Raw genomic sequence first — 13,849 nt, forward strand, 5'->3', positions numbered from 1 at the left:
TATAAGGTTTCTCAGAGTGTACATCTTTATAGGAGCAGGAAAAAGAGAGCCTCACCTTCTTCCCACAGAGGGGCTGGTGAATTTTAACTTTCCTTAGACCTTGCAGTTAGCAGTCCAAGGCCGAATACCCAGTGCCGTTACAGTCTAGGAATCCCATGTGACTTCTAGGGGTCAAAAAATCAACTTCACAGCACTTAAGGAGAACAGTAACAACAGGTTGGGCAAACTTTGTTCCTGTGTCAGTCACCTTTAAACTTGGCTGTGCATGTATGGGCTATACCTTAAGATCCACAGCACTTGTGGGAACGGAACCCAGGAATCTGCATACCCAGCCGCCATTCATGCTTTCAGATTGCTGCTTAGGAAAGCACTGTTCCTGTCTTTCTCTGTCCCTCTTAAGGACCTATTAGGTAGAGGTAAACGGTTCTATTTTTATTTCTGAGATCACCATTTGAAAAGGAAGCAGTCCCTCTATTAGCTCCACTTCTAACTTTTCTGAGAGACTTGATAAACTCTTAAAATCTAATTTCAACTACCTAAGCCAATCTTCACGAACTGAATCACATTTTCCCCCGTATTTACTTTGGACCTTTCCCAAAGGGTACTGTTTGCTATTTAGTTTGTACTGCTCACCTACTGAGTTATGCATTAGGTTGTTAAGGCCAAGGTTGGGTATTAAAATCCACCAGCTGTTCCACTGGAGACAGATGACGCTTACTGCTCCTGTAAGATTTGCCGGCTCAGAAACCCACAGGGGCAGTTCTACCCTGTCCTGCAGGGTCACGATGAGTCAGAATTGATTCAAGGGCGGTGGGTTGTTTTTTCCTTTGTTTTTGTTGTGTGGTGGATTCTGAGATGTCCTAAATAATGTCTGTGGTTTCCACCCCTTATTGAATCTGCACTTGTATGTCTAAACTTATTAAGAATGTGTCATCCACCAGTTCAAATACAGGTATTGATAGGTATTTGGCTATTGTTTTTCCCGTTTCTATTTCATGGAAGGTGATTGCTGCTAGAAAATAACATATAAACTTGATGATTGAGTGCTTTACACATTTTGCTTTCAACTAAGCTAAACCCACATTCCTCTAAAATAGTTGCCCCGCATTACTCATAGAGCTAGCCCTCTTTTATTATCCACATTTCGTGTCTGGACACTCACCATTCTCTTCAAGTTATCAAGTTCATCACTCAGATGCCTTGCTTTGCCTTCTCCGTGAACCAGAAAAAACCACAGGCCATCAAATCTGAACACTCTCATTTTTCTTCCCATTTCCTTTCATATCGACGTGTCAGATCATTTCCATATTTTGAATCATGCTTGGCACCTACCTTGAAAGGAGCAAAATGTTTTGCCCTAGACTAAATACCAATTCACAGAAACCCCGCTGTGCTTCAGCATAGAACTGAGTCCCACAGAATTTCCTTGACTGTTGTCTTTAGGGAAGCAGATCACCAGGCCGTTCTCTCTGTGGTGCTGCTGGGTAGATGTGAACCACCAACTTTCAGGTGAGTAGTAGAACATTTTTCAAACTCATCTCTTTGGATGGCTGACAGTACATCCCTAGATTTTTTCTTCACCTCTTCTACATCATCAAATCACTGTCCCACTTCATTCGCTAAAACAAAAGGAAGTCTCACGGAGCGAAGTCATGTGAGTCAGGTGTATGGGGCAAGAGAGATATCTTGTTTTTTGCCCAAAATCGGCACACTGAGATGCCTGCATGAGTAGGTGCATTGGTCCCCTGTCTCCCACAAATCAGGCCTTTTCTGTCACACACTGTTATGCTATCTTTTCAGAACTTCTAAATAGAAAACTTATGAACAAGTCTGACCTGATGGAACAGACTCCAAATACATTCCGAGTCGACACGTTTGTCCATTCCGGAAGTTCATGAATGTCTATAACAAGGTTTGACATTAATCGACATTTCACCTTTTTTGAAATAAGAAAACCACTTGTACACTTGAGTTTTTCCCATAGCGCTGTCCTTGTAAGCTGTGTTCAACATCACACCAGTTTCTACAGCATTTTCCCTAGCAGGAAGCAAAATTTCACAGCCATACACAGATCTCTTAAATCAGCCATCACAAAAAACGAGGTTCAAGCGAAAATGCTTCTGTGAAAAAATGCACTGTGACCAGAGAGAACCTTCCCAGGCGACACCCCTGCACCACCGAGTGTACTACCTCAGAGTGAGTTGCTCGATGGTTGCCTAGTGGGAAGAATGTATACTAAGAAAGCTCTGCCCAGAGCCATTCCAGGTTTCCTATCTGACCTCCTCGGCTGTACAAGGGAGGAGAAGCCAACTCCTCAGGTGCCCCAGGCCTATTGCCAAGAGGAAGAAGTCAGACATGCCTCCATCCTCCATCTTTCTTTTACTTTCTTCTGACAACAACCATTCTTCTGCTTCTCTGTTGGGTTCAAGAATCTATTGCAATGGCCACACAGCAATCGTGGATAATACAATTACCAGGGTTTATTAGTGAAGTTAACAGGTTACTACAAGTCAGTTCAGTTAAGATGCAGCCACTGGTCCGCGGCAACTCCTCTCTTCAGGCAGTAAAATCGGTCTCCAGCCTGCAGCCTCTCAGCCATGTGATCCCTTGGTCTCTAACTCCTGGGCCAGGAAGGCAGCATGCTGCTCTTCTTCATAATCTCAACATTACTCCTGTGTTCTAGCTCATGGACTCCTTGCCTTGGCCTCTACTCTTGACCTGGCTCCTTGGCTATGTCCCATGTTCTCCATGTCACACAGCCTATGGTGCCTCTCATCTCAGCTTTGCCACTTCTGACAGAGATCTGGAACATGCTACACTGGTGACCATTTTTCCTTGATAGCCCTGGGATTTCTCTTTCTGAGATGGATAATTCATTAAGCCAAACGAGTGGCAACTAAAAGGGAACAATCTCCTGTGTGAGGGTTTGCATAGCCCCACCCAATCATCTGGTAGGAGCTACAAAGACACGGATAGAAGAGTCATATTAAGAAATATCACTTCACTGTATTTGCGAACCAACTGGCTTAATTCTCTGTTCCACAAGCTCCTTACCTGTAGTATACAGAATTCAGGAGACTAGTACACATCATGCTAAGCAAAGGCCTAGAACACATTATGAAATCCCAAAGAAACCCATTGCCTTAAGTTGATTCTGATGCCTAGCTGCCCAATAAAACTGCTCCTAGTGTTTCAAAGATTATAAATCTTTACCAAAGCACAACGGCTCATCTTTCTCCTTTGGAGAGGCTGGTGAGTTTGAACCACCTACCTTTCAGTTAGTTGCCTAATGCTGAATCCACTGTACCAGCAAAGCTCCTTCAGTGCTTGGTAAGCATGCACTTCCTGTCAAAATACCTTATTGAGCTACACTTTTCCTGTTGTTCTTGTGCTGTCTTAACTAGTATTCTCTAGCTTAATCTCTAAATTCTTAATCTCTAAATTCCAATGACTACCCAAAATTCACAGACAAAAATCATGATTAAAGGGCTTATTAAGGAAGTTAACAGGTTGTAATGCAAATGAGAAATGCTCCGGAAACCTTTCTTCATCAGGGCATGTTACAAAATTCTTCCAGGGCTTCCAATAGTTGCCCAAAGGGCATCCCAACCCCCTATATGTCTCAACCAGAAGGCAACCTATATTGATCAGCTCCCTGAATTAAGAGCCCGGAGATACTACACTGCAGTAAACTTATGCCCAAAGGCTTTTGTGGGCCAGCAAACCCAGCTTCCCCAAAGTAAATGCCCAGAGGCACTTTACAAGCCAGCCTCGCACAAAAGCACTCCACTTTACTTGCTCCCTAGGCTGGGAAGACCATCACTGTTTCATACTCTGGCTCCAGGTTCTGCTGCTGCTCCTATAATGTCACAGCTGTGTTTCTGGATCCAGGAGGTTGACTGTTCAGGGATCCTGGATCCAGAGAGCATGCTCCATGCAGCATGGCTCTTGCTGCTAGTGAGATCCTACCTTCTGCTTCTCAAGGGGCTCATTTTATACCCAGTAGGATGGGACTCCATTGATTCCTATTCCCAGTTACTCACAGGGGAATGTATCAGTGTCTTTCCCTCACCTCCTTACCAGACCCATGCAGGAGAAGGTCATTTGGTGGGAGTTAGAGGCGTTGGCTAGAAGAGCCCCATTACATAATTCACTGTCCCTGCAGTACTCATGGCATTTATTACGGCTCGATGCAAGAAACAGTAGACCAAGAAACGATTGCTGAAGCCATTATCTAGTATGTTAGCATTGAGTGTGGGCATACTGTTAAAATACTTTTGATAGATTCCTAGAACTTCTCATCAAGAGAAATACTTATAAAGAACTGGCAGGAGTTTTTGTTAATGAGACAATACATGCTATTTTTTGGCCTTAAGTTTCAAATACAGTGATCATCTCTTTTTCTTCCTCCCCAGAAAGCCAAAATTATCTGTTCTTTTCCATCGATTAATGATTTCTGAAATTATTTTTCTTTGCTAGATTTTAAAATATGTTTTACTATACACTCCCCCTTCTCCCTCCCCCTCCCCCCCCACTAAATACTCATTGCCATCAAGTCAATGCTGACTCATAGTAACTCTGTGGGATTTCCAAGACTTTAACTGTTTACAGGCATAGAAAATCCAGTCCTTCCCATGTGGAGCTGCCTGATAGTTAACCACTATATCATCAGGGCTCTCTTGTACTATAGGCATGGAAAAATAAAACACAGTAGTACTCTCTTACATCCTTCAAAACCAACCTCTACCACAGTTTATGTGCCTGCTTTTGACATTTTTGTATGGATTCAAAATTAAAGGTGTAAATGTGTCACCATGAGCAAGTGTATCCATTTATTTTTAAAATCACAAATGGGAACATATTGTAGCCATAGCATTTCACAAGTATTTTTTCTTCATTTATCTCTGAGTCTCTTTATGGTCAATTCATATAAGAGCTATTCATTTTTTATATAGCTTTCTGGGTTGAATTCATTTTATTTGATACACAAAGTTTTAGATGTTGCTAGAGAATTGAATTATATTTGGATTGATTAAGGGTGTGGTGGGGATGAAGGAACTAAAAACTCATTGGAAAGTACCCAGTTAAGTATTAAGTACTTTGAATTTTAAGCACTTGTATATTTTATATATATAAGTAAACACTAGCTCCTCTAAAGGCTAAAAGAAATTCTGCCCCCAGCATTTCTTATAAGCCATGGTGACACTGTGATGGGTTATTAGTTGAGCTACTAACCACAAGGTCAGTAGTTCTAAGCCACCAGCTTTTCTCTAGTGAGAAAAATTAGGCTTCCTACTAAAGTAAAGACTATAGCCATGGAAATGCATGGGGGGGCAGTTTTATTCTGTCCTAGCGTCACTATGAGTTGGACTTGACTCGATGGCAGTGTTTGGTTCTGGTTGGTCACCATTTTGTAAAAGAAACATTCCTCCATTGTAGAAATAGTGACAATAATGCAATGCTGATTGTTTCTAGCAATACTGATAACATATCTGAAGTACAGAATTTTCTAACGAGATTATGGCTAACAATATGAAATGAAAAAAAATATGTGAAAGCTAAACAAAATGCCCTGACTTCTTATCAGAATATTCTTCTCCTTTTACAAAAGGAAAAAATGTAAAAATAGCTAAACCAGATTGCCTAAAACATTGGCTTTTATATCTATTTTCTTTCAGTTAGATGATCGCCCCCGCCCCCATATTTTTAAAGGACGTGTTCTCTGATTTATCAGTTTGCATTGGCTAACTAAAGTTCTGGTTAATGTTCAATCTACTCAATCTTGTTGTTCCTGCTCTTGCTCCAGCTCTTAGCTCTGTCGCTCACATTGTATGCCACACTCTATGAATTCCAGTTTATTTCTATTACTTTATCAGTCTGTGTAGATGGCATCAGCTGGTTTTCCTACTAATAACCATTCCCTGCAAATTCCTGGCTCACTAGACTTATTAGCAATAGTTATAACATTATACTTGATACTTTCTGAAAACACCCTTTAATGCAGATAAATAAATCTTAGGTAATAGAGTGAAATTGAAACTGGAAGCAAAATAATAATAATAATAATAACATCTTTAAAAATACAGACAGGCTGGGGCAAATGTGTGCCATGATTGCAAACGTTGAAGAAGAGTGGTTTGTGTTTTACATTCACATATGTAAAAAACATATAGCTTAGGAACGGCTGTGCTTTACACGCAAGAACCCCTGACCATGCCTCCTCACTGCCATTGAGTCAATCCTGACTCAGACACCTAAAGGACAGAGTAGAACTGCCCGTGTGGGCTGTAAATCTTTAGGGCAATGGATAGCCTCATTTTTCTTCCATGAAGCAGCTGCTAGGTTCAAACTACTGACCTTGTGGTTATTAGTCAAGCATATAACTCATGATATCACTAAGGCTTCTTGTCCCTGCCTTAGTGGCCAAGAATATTACATGCTCCAGACGATGCAGCTGCAAGATGTTGGAGCCTGCATCAGCCTGCATCCTTGAGAAACCAAGTAGATCAAAACCCTTCCTCCCAACCTCGACTTGACTTGGATATGCAGGACGAGCAAGAAACATATCAAGAAATAAAGATGCTCTATAATGGAAGTCGCTGACATTTGGGGATTAATTTGGTCCCATAACATAGTTTAGCTGGTCTTGATGGATACAATGATGAGATCATGGCCCTTCCGGCAATAGTTCCTCATATGATGTATTATAATTCTGCACTCTATGTCTGTGGCTGTAATCCCATTTGAGAGGGAGTTCTCTGATGTTCTAATTGACAAGATTAAATCCTCTCTTAGTAAAAAGTGTTAATCAAGTTAGGTCTTTTGTTTCCTTGTTGTTATGGTCCTCTGAAAGGCAAAACTACACCTCCATCAAAGCCATCCCAGTGCATATAAGCGCCATCTCTGACACAGAGAGAAGTCCCAGGACCAATGAAGTGGTGGAGACTGAGAGCAGAGGGACCAGAGAGTGTAGCATGGAGACTCGGAGCAGCAGTGCTGAGACTCTGGGGCTGTGAGACAGAAAGATAGGTGGGCTTCCTGGCCCACAGAGGTAAAGGCTAAGGGACCACGTGGCTCAAAGGCTGAGAGCCAGAGAGAAGCTGGCTGAGGAGAGTGCTACCTTTGACCGGTGACTGTATCTTTACTGTGTGCTGATCCAGCCTTGTTAACATGTTAATTCACCTAATATATCCTCTTAGTTCTGAAAATTGTCTATGACTTTTATGTGGTCATTTCAATGAATTAGCAGACTCAACACAGAAGCAGGGTGCTGCGGGAGGAGTGAGTGGTGTCAGGACAGGGTAACGACGGATGGCTGCTGAAAGCACGTTGGACCCTTGCCTCCTGGCAAGCGGGAAGCCAGAGGAAATCGCCTGTGGCCTCCCAAATTATTTATGGCAAATCATTTTAGAAACACTTGATTGAATTTTATTAGCTGTTATATATGCCGAATTAATACACTTAATAATCACCCTTTTGTATTGCCAGTATAATCCCCCCTCCCCAATTTTCTCCTGCTTATTCTATATTCTGGTTATTCTGAGATTACAGGACTAAACTTTTTTTTAACCATTTAAACAATATTTGTGAAATAGGGCCTTTTCAATGTTCTCCAACCAAAAGTAAATAAATAACAGCAAAGTGAGCTGAATGCCTAAGCACTGAGATCAGAAAGACCCCTCTGGCACCCAACACAATTAGAAACTTAGTTTCCAACCTGCCTGGTGCTCTCAGGAAATGGCAATCTCTCAGGGCTTCGGGAATGAACCAGTTCAACCCTCTGCTGACAACTGGCATTTCCACCTCAGACATACTGAATTGGTTTCTACGTTTTGAATTAAAAAATTATCTAGATATTTATAAGAATCATTTGAGGGTATGATCAGACTATAAATTCAGATTCAATGTATCTGAGAGAGAAATTTAAACTCTCAGCAGGAAGCCAAACTGGTAGAACCAGTTCAAAGTCAGTTCTATATTCAGAAATTGAATTTGTTAAGCACATTTATGCAAATACCATTTCTCATCAGCTTTAATATTAGTTTCATGTAGAACTGTAGTAGATGCAAAATGGAATCGAATTGTTTTTAGAGATACAAAAATATGTTCTCAGCTCTCTTACACATGTCGCTCGCATATTAACAACCACACTAACTGATGGGCCTGAGCAGGGTCTTCTCAACCGCTGCCATCACTTTGTTTCTGCTCACAGCACCCCTACTGGTCAGGGTAGAACGACCCTTGTGGGTTTCTGAGACTAACTGCTTATTTGAGAAGAAAACTTTTTCTTTGTTCCTTGGAGCAACTCGTGGTTTTGAACTGCATATTTTGTGGTTACCAACCCAAAGCATAATAGTGTCTGTCTGTTTCAACATAATTTTACCATGTGGGCAGCTAAGGCACAAGGTGTTTGAAGTGAGCCTCTCTGGGAGAAGAACAGGGTCATGAATCTTCTGCCATTAATTTTTTTTTTACTTTATTGAAGCAATTAAATGACCTCCTCTCAATTCACACAAATGTTCTGTTTCTCCAGTTATGGAAGCTAGCTTGAACTACTTAATTTCTTTGGGACTGGCTCTCTTCCCTATAAAATAATTACAATAATGCCTATCTTGCAGCTTTATTGTCAGTAGAGGAATCTGCTGGTCTGCTGGGTTACATAGTGGGCTGCAAAGCCCAAGGTCAGCAGTTTAAACCCACCATACAATCTGAGGGAGAAAAAGTTTGCTTTCTGCTCCAGTGAAGATTTACAACTTCAGAAATGCCCAGGGATAATCGACTCTGTCTATCAGGTCACTATGAGTCAGAATTGACTCAATGGCAATGAGTTGTTTGGTTCTGTTCTGTTTGTTTACTTATCCACAAAGTTGGGCCCAATGTTCTTTGGAATTTACTCAAAAGCACTTGATGATGACGACTATTGTTATTATTTTAATTGGAAGGGATATACCTATGTATAGATTTAGGGCCATTGTTCTTTGGCTTTAAATGATTGAATTTACAATTACTGCTTTCAGATTTCAGACTATTCTATTAGAACAGGGATCAGCAAACTCCAACCCAGGTACTGGGACTAACACCTGCTTTCAGCATTAAGTCTTCGGGAAAAGTAACCACGTGTATCCATTCACCCATGATCTATGGCTGCTTTGACACAGCAACAGCAAAGGTGACCTATTGCTACCCCAAAAAGCAACACTTGCATTGACTAGAACTAAGTCACTTGGACACTCACGAGTGATGGAGAGGCTAGGATGTGCTGTGTGGCTGTGGGTCCAAGAAGAAGAGGAACGGGATTTGGGGACAGCTAGCTAGTCTCTAACTAGAGAACTGCCAGAAAACCGTAGTTTAGTGAACAACACAAATATATTAAAAGATGATGTTGACACAGAGTTGAAGTATACCACAACCACAAAGAAAAGACAATAATCTCTTGGAGTCTATACTTCATCTTCTTCTGAGTGTCAGAAAGACATTGATGAATATGTGCCATTGTCAACATGTGGCCTGCGTGTTAGTGTCCGTTAGTAGAGTCATACCTCTTTGGATAACCATCTCCAGTGAGAGGTAATCTTTGCCAACCAGAGGGTCCTCTCTTGTGCTGCGGCTTGTGGCTCTCCTTGGTGGTGACTCACTCCTGCTTGCCTTATAAATGAGGAAGTGCTTTGTGTCTTTACGCAGTGCTGCCTAGATCAAGCTGCATTACGCCTCAACAACATGCCTTTCTTTCACTCCTAAAAGAGTACAAAAGACTTTCTCCTTGGGTAGGTATCATACAGTATCTCCCACCAGTAGGCCAGTCCCTGGGAAAGGACATCATGCTTGATAAAGTGGTGGGTCAGCAAGAGGGCAAGACGTTCTACCCGAAAGATCGACAGTCATGGCAACAATGGGTCCACACAAAATCACAATTGCGAGGGTGGCGCAGGACTGGACAGAGCTTCATTCTGTGGTGCATAGGGTCACCCTGAGTTGGTACCAACTGGATGGCACCCAGCAACAATGACAACATAAGGTAGAAGGAACCTGACTTCCCTGAATCCACCCTTAGAAGAGAATTTTCTACAGCTCAGCAACAGAGGTGGTAGACTGTACCAAGAAAGCAACTTCTATTGTACTTAAGCCTGTCCATGCAGTTTTGTGCTAAGCTGTATAGCAGAGATAATTTTCCCCAACACAGTATGACTCCTTTAAGATCATAACCATTGCTTTTCATACATTAAAATAGCCTGGTAACTCAGCTGTAGAGTTTCAGAGGTTTAAATTTTGTTTGTTGATACACTTTAATCTACAAAGTCCAATGTGTGTTTTTAGTCTTTCTTTTTGCTCATCCTTGTTCATTGAGAAAAGTAGAGTAAAACAGACCTGGATCTTGCTGTGCTTTTTAATATTCTTTATGACAGAGCACATCGTCCTCAAAATGAGGGCCTCACCCTTCCCCCTTTCTCTGATTCTTGGGCTTCCCTAGAAATGACCACAGCTTGCTGTTTTCTTTAGTCTTTATAATTCCTAAGTCTGTGTTTTGGACCTTTGGATACTCTTTTTATGGTGTGTTTTATGTGTTCTTAGTAATATGTCCTTTCTTCTTCTGCCTCTCCTCTGACCTAAGCTCAAGAACATCTGGTGACGTCACTCTGGTTTCTCCTCGTTCTGCTTTTGCCTTAATATTTAGTCACATCTTTCTCATTAACATCTTGCTTTCTGAGGATGCTACCATCTCGGATATAAGCCTTCGTTCTAGTCTTTGAGATTAGATTAGAACTAGAATTGTCTGTATCCTATGATGGCATGCCCTTAGGGCCACTTAGAATATAATGTGACACAGAATAGGAACCCAAATTATATGAATGAATGAATGGAAAATGCCCATCATTTTCAGAATCAGACCCCAACTCCCTTTTCAAAAATCAAAAAATTAGATATAATTAAACCCAGTCTAGCAAATAAAAATCAAAGATTCCCAATTCAATTTGCATTTCCAATAAATCAAAGTAACTGTGTGGAACAAAAATAAGGGATGTTCAATAAGTTCAGAGGAAAATTCCATTCTCTTCCAACTCTATTTATCCATGAACTTTTAAAGCCTCTTCACATTTCACGTGAACATTTGGAACACACTTATATTTTAAAATTTTTACTGTTTACCTGAAATTCAAATTTAACTGAGAGTTTTATCTGGTGAACCCACAGGAACAAAAATGTCCATGGCTGAGAACTATTGTGCTGGATTGATCTATACATTAAGATCAAAATACCTGAGAGATTCCACTGAGGTGATTGGCAACGTCTCCTTTCTGAACTTCTCTGACCTCAGTCACTTTGCAGGTAGAGGTCAAATGTGCTGGTAAAGATCCTATAGTGCTCACATGGAAAAAAATGGTCCAGCTTCCCATGCCAATAGTACCCAGGTTGCAAAATTCGGATCCAGCCAATGTTGGGAAAGACAAAGCACTCACACAAAACCACATATTGCTCTGGCAAGTTTTATAACCTGCTTTTATGAAAGCCTTATTTTACCCTATATCTAGATCACTGGTTCTCAACCTGTGGGTTGCCCCCCTTGGGGGGCGAATGACCCTTTCACAGGGATCGCCCAATTCAAAACAGTAGCAAAATGACAGTGATGAAGTAGCAACGAAAATAACTTTATGGTTGGGCAGGGGGTCACCACAACATGAAGGAATGTATTAAAGGGTCATGGCATGAGGAAGGTGGAGAACCACTGGTCTAGATAAAATAATATTTAATTGTCTTTTACACATGTTCCTTAGTATGCTGCGCATGGAGGAAGATGCTTCTATTGATCCTGATATAGTGCCATCTCATTTGGAGAGAAGATGTGGGGGAGGCTCTTGCCACTTCTTGACAAGTCTTCTGTGGTTTCCTTTCCAGCCCTCCATTTTCATTTACAACTTCAAAAGCTCTGCAGTCCCAATTAAGACACCTACCCTCTGAAATTCTCTTTGCACCAATTTGACTTAGCTGCAATTAGCACCAAGAAATCTGGGGCTGGAAGAAAGGTGTGATAAAAACCCATATGGTGAAGGGAGAAGATAGTTGAAAAATAATTTATTGTTAACAGAATGATGCTTCTTTAGCTAGCAAATTTTGTGGTTGTGAATTTCATTAGCATAACGGCAGAAATTTGATAACTTGCAAAGTTATAGGAGGGTGAGCCAAAAAAGCATGGCTACACAATCATAGAAACCTTTATTACACAAAAATATCAAAATTTGACGGTATCGTTTTCAAACACATCTTCCATCCAGGTCTGTCCACTTATGAAAGTAGTGCTGCCAACGCTCCACCCTTGCTTCAAAGCACTCTGGGCAATTCCCCTTCCCCTTGTCAAAACAGCAGCTTTGTCATCCTCCAGCAACTCAAAGCTGGTGCCTTTGAATATTTTTGGGGAGGGGGGCAAAAAGAAGTCTGAAGGGGCAAGAGCAGGGCTGTTGTATGAATAGGGGCAAGGTTTTCCAGTGATATTCTCATTGGACAGTCCTTGTTATCTTTGAAGAAGAAGCAGGTATATCGTTAAGACAGAAAAAACAAACAGAAATTTGTGCAACTACCCTATCCTTTCTATAACCAGTCACAGTGTTCATTCTGAAAACTGAATAACCATATTCACCCAAACCCACTTCCCCTGTGGCAATTCTGACTCATGGTGACCCCACATTGGCTTTCTCAGGCTGTAAATCTTTATGGAAGTAACCAGCCTAATGTTCCTCCTGCAGAACACAGCAGAGATTGTCTTTTGCAGTATGATGCTTACAAGATAGCACCCTTGGTGGGCCTTTATTTATAAAGGATTTCCCCTGTGACTTTCCCGTGTCCTTGGAAAAGATACCAAGATTGTTCCTTTGAAGTCTCATGAAACAGCACCATAACCTTCTCAATTGATCTCTTTGCCTTGAACTGAACGTGTCTAGCAGTCTAGCAGATCCCTCCAGGAGCCACTGTTGGGAAAGTTAGAATACTTTTTAAAAGAAACTAAGGTAACTGCATTCTTAAGAGAACTGTGTGCAGCTGCTCACTGGTCACAGAGGCCTGCTTATGCACAGTTTGTTTGGAATGAGCCTGTCCATGTGACCTGGTGTCCTAGTAGCAACACTTGTTTACTTACCCTCCATTTGCATGCATGCCTGCTCATTACTTCAGTGGGTTTACTGAGCTCGTGCATTACTTTGTCATAAAGTGATCTGAATACATTCACTTTTAAATAGATATACTTGCTAGTTTGATTTGAAATAGAAAGGGGATGCTGGGTACTCTTTCAGGTGATGTGATCAGACACAGAGTCTATTTTTAGTTGAAAAACAAAGTGTCACTATTTTTTCAAGAATGTGAGCTTAAACACTAAAGCATGCAGCAAAATTGGACTTTCCTTTCCTTGGTTTGCCTTTCTGAAAAGCAGCTTGCATACATTCCGGGGGTAGTTATGTGCATGTCAACTTGATGAATAAGTGTGAGGGCAGTCTAGCCTGTCAATCAGGTCACACAGCCTGATGATGCCTCCTTGTGAGTGTGGCCTTCTCATGAGGATTCTGGAAACTCCTTTCTCTCATTCTCTCTCTGCCTTTGTCTTCTTGCTACACAGGGACTTTCTGAGACCTGTGAGAGACTGTCCCTCCGCTTCACCTTCCTGTTGAAGATTCACACTCGGAGAGCTGGAGGGTCCACGTGGCGACCCATGGCAGAGCTGAGATGCTTCTACGGGCATTGGATCCACAAGACTTTGTACCCACTGGTCTGTGAGCTTACTGCGCTTTGTATCCCTGCATGTGCTGTGTGAGTTTGAAGAGGAACTTATGGGCTAGTACCATATTTATGGGCGAATATCGGACTT

The 13,849-nt window shown here is 41.5% G+C and overlaps 1 protein-coding gene across 3 annotated transcripts in view; it reads right to left on the reverse strand.

Annotated features, from left to right (window-relative positions):
- The window catches only part of OXR1 (oxidation resistance 1), a 459,178-nt gene that overhangs the window by 79,663 nt on the left and 365,666 nt on the right, over positions 1–13,849 (reverse strand). The window lies entirely within an intron of this gene.

The sequence above is a fragment of the Tenrec ecaudatus genome, chromosome 5 (genome assembly GCF_050624435.1).
Source record: "Tenrec ecaudatus isolate mTenEca1 chromosome 5, mTenEca1.hap1, whole genome shotgun sequence".
NCBI lineage: Eukaryota > Metazoa > Chordata > Mammalia > Afrosoricida > Tenrecidae > Tenrec > Tenrec ecaudatus.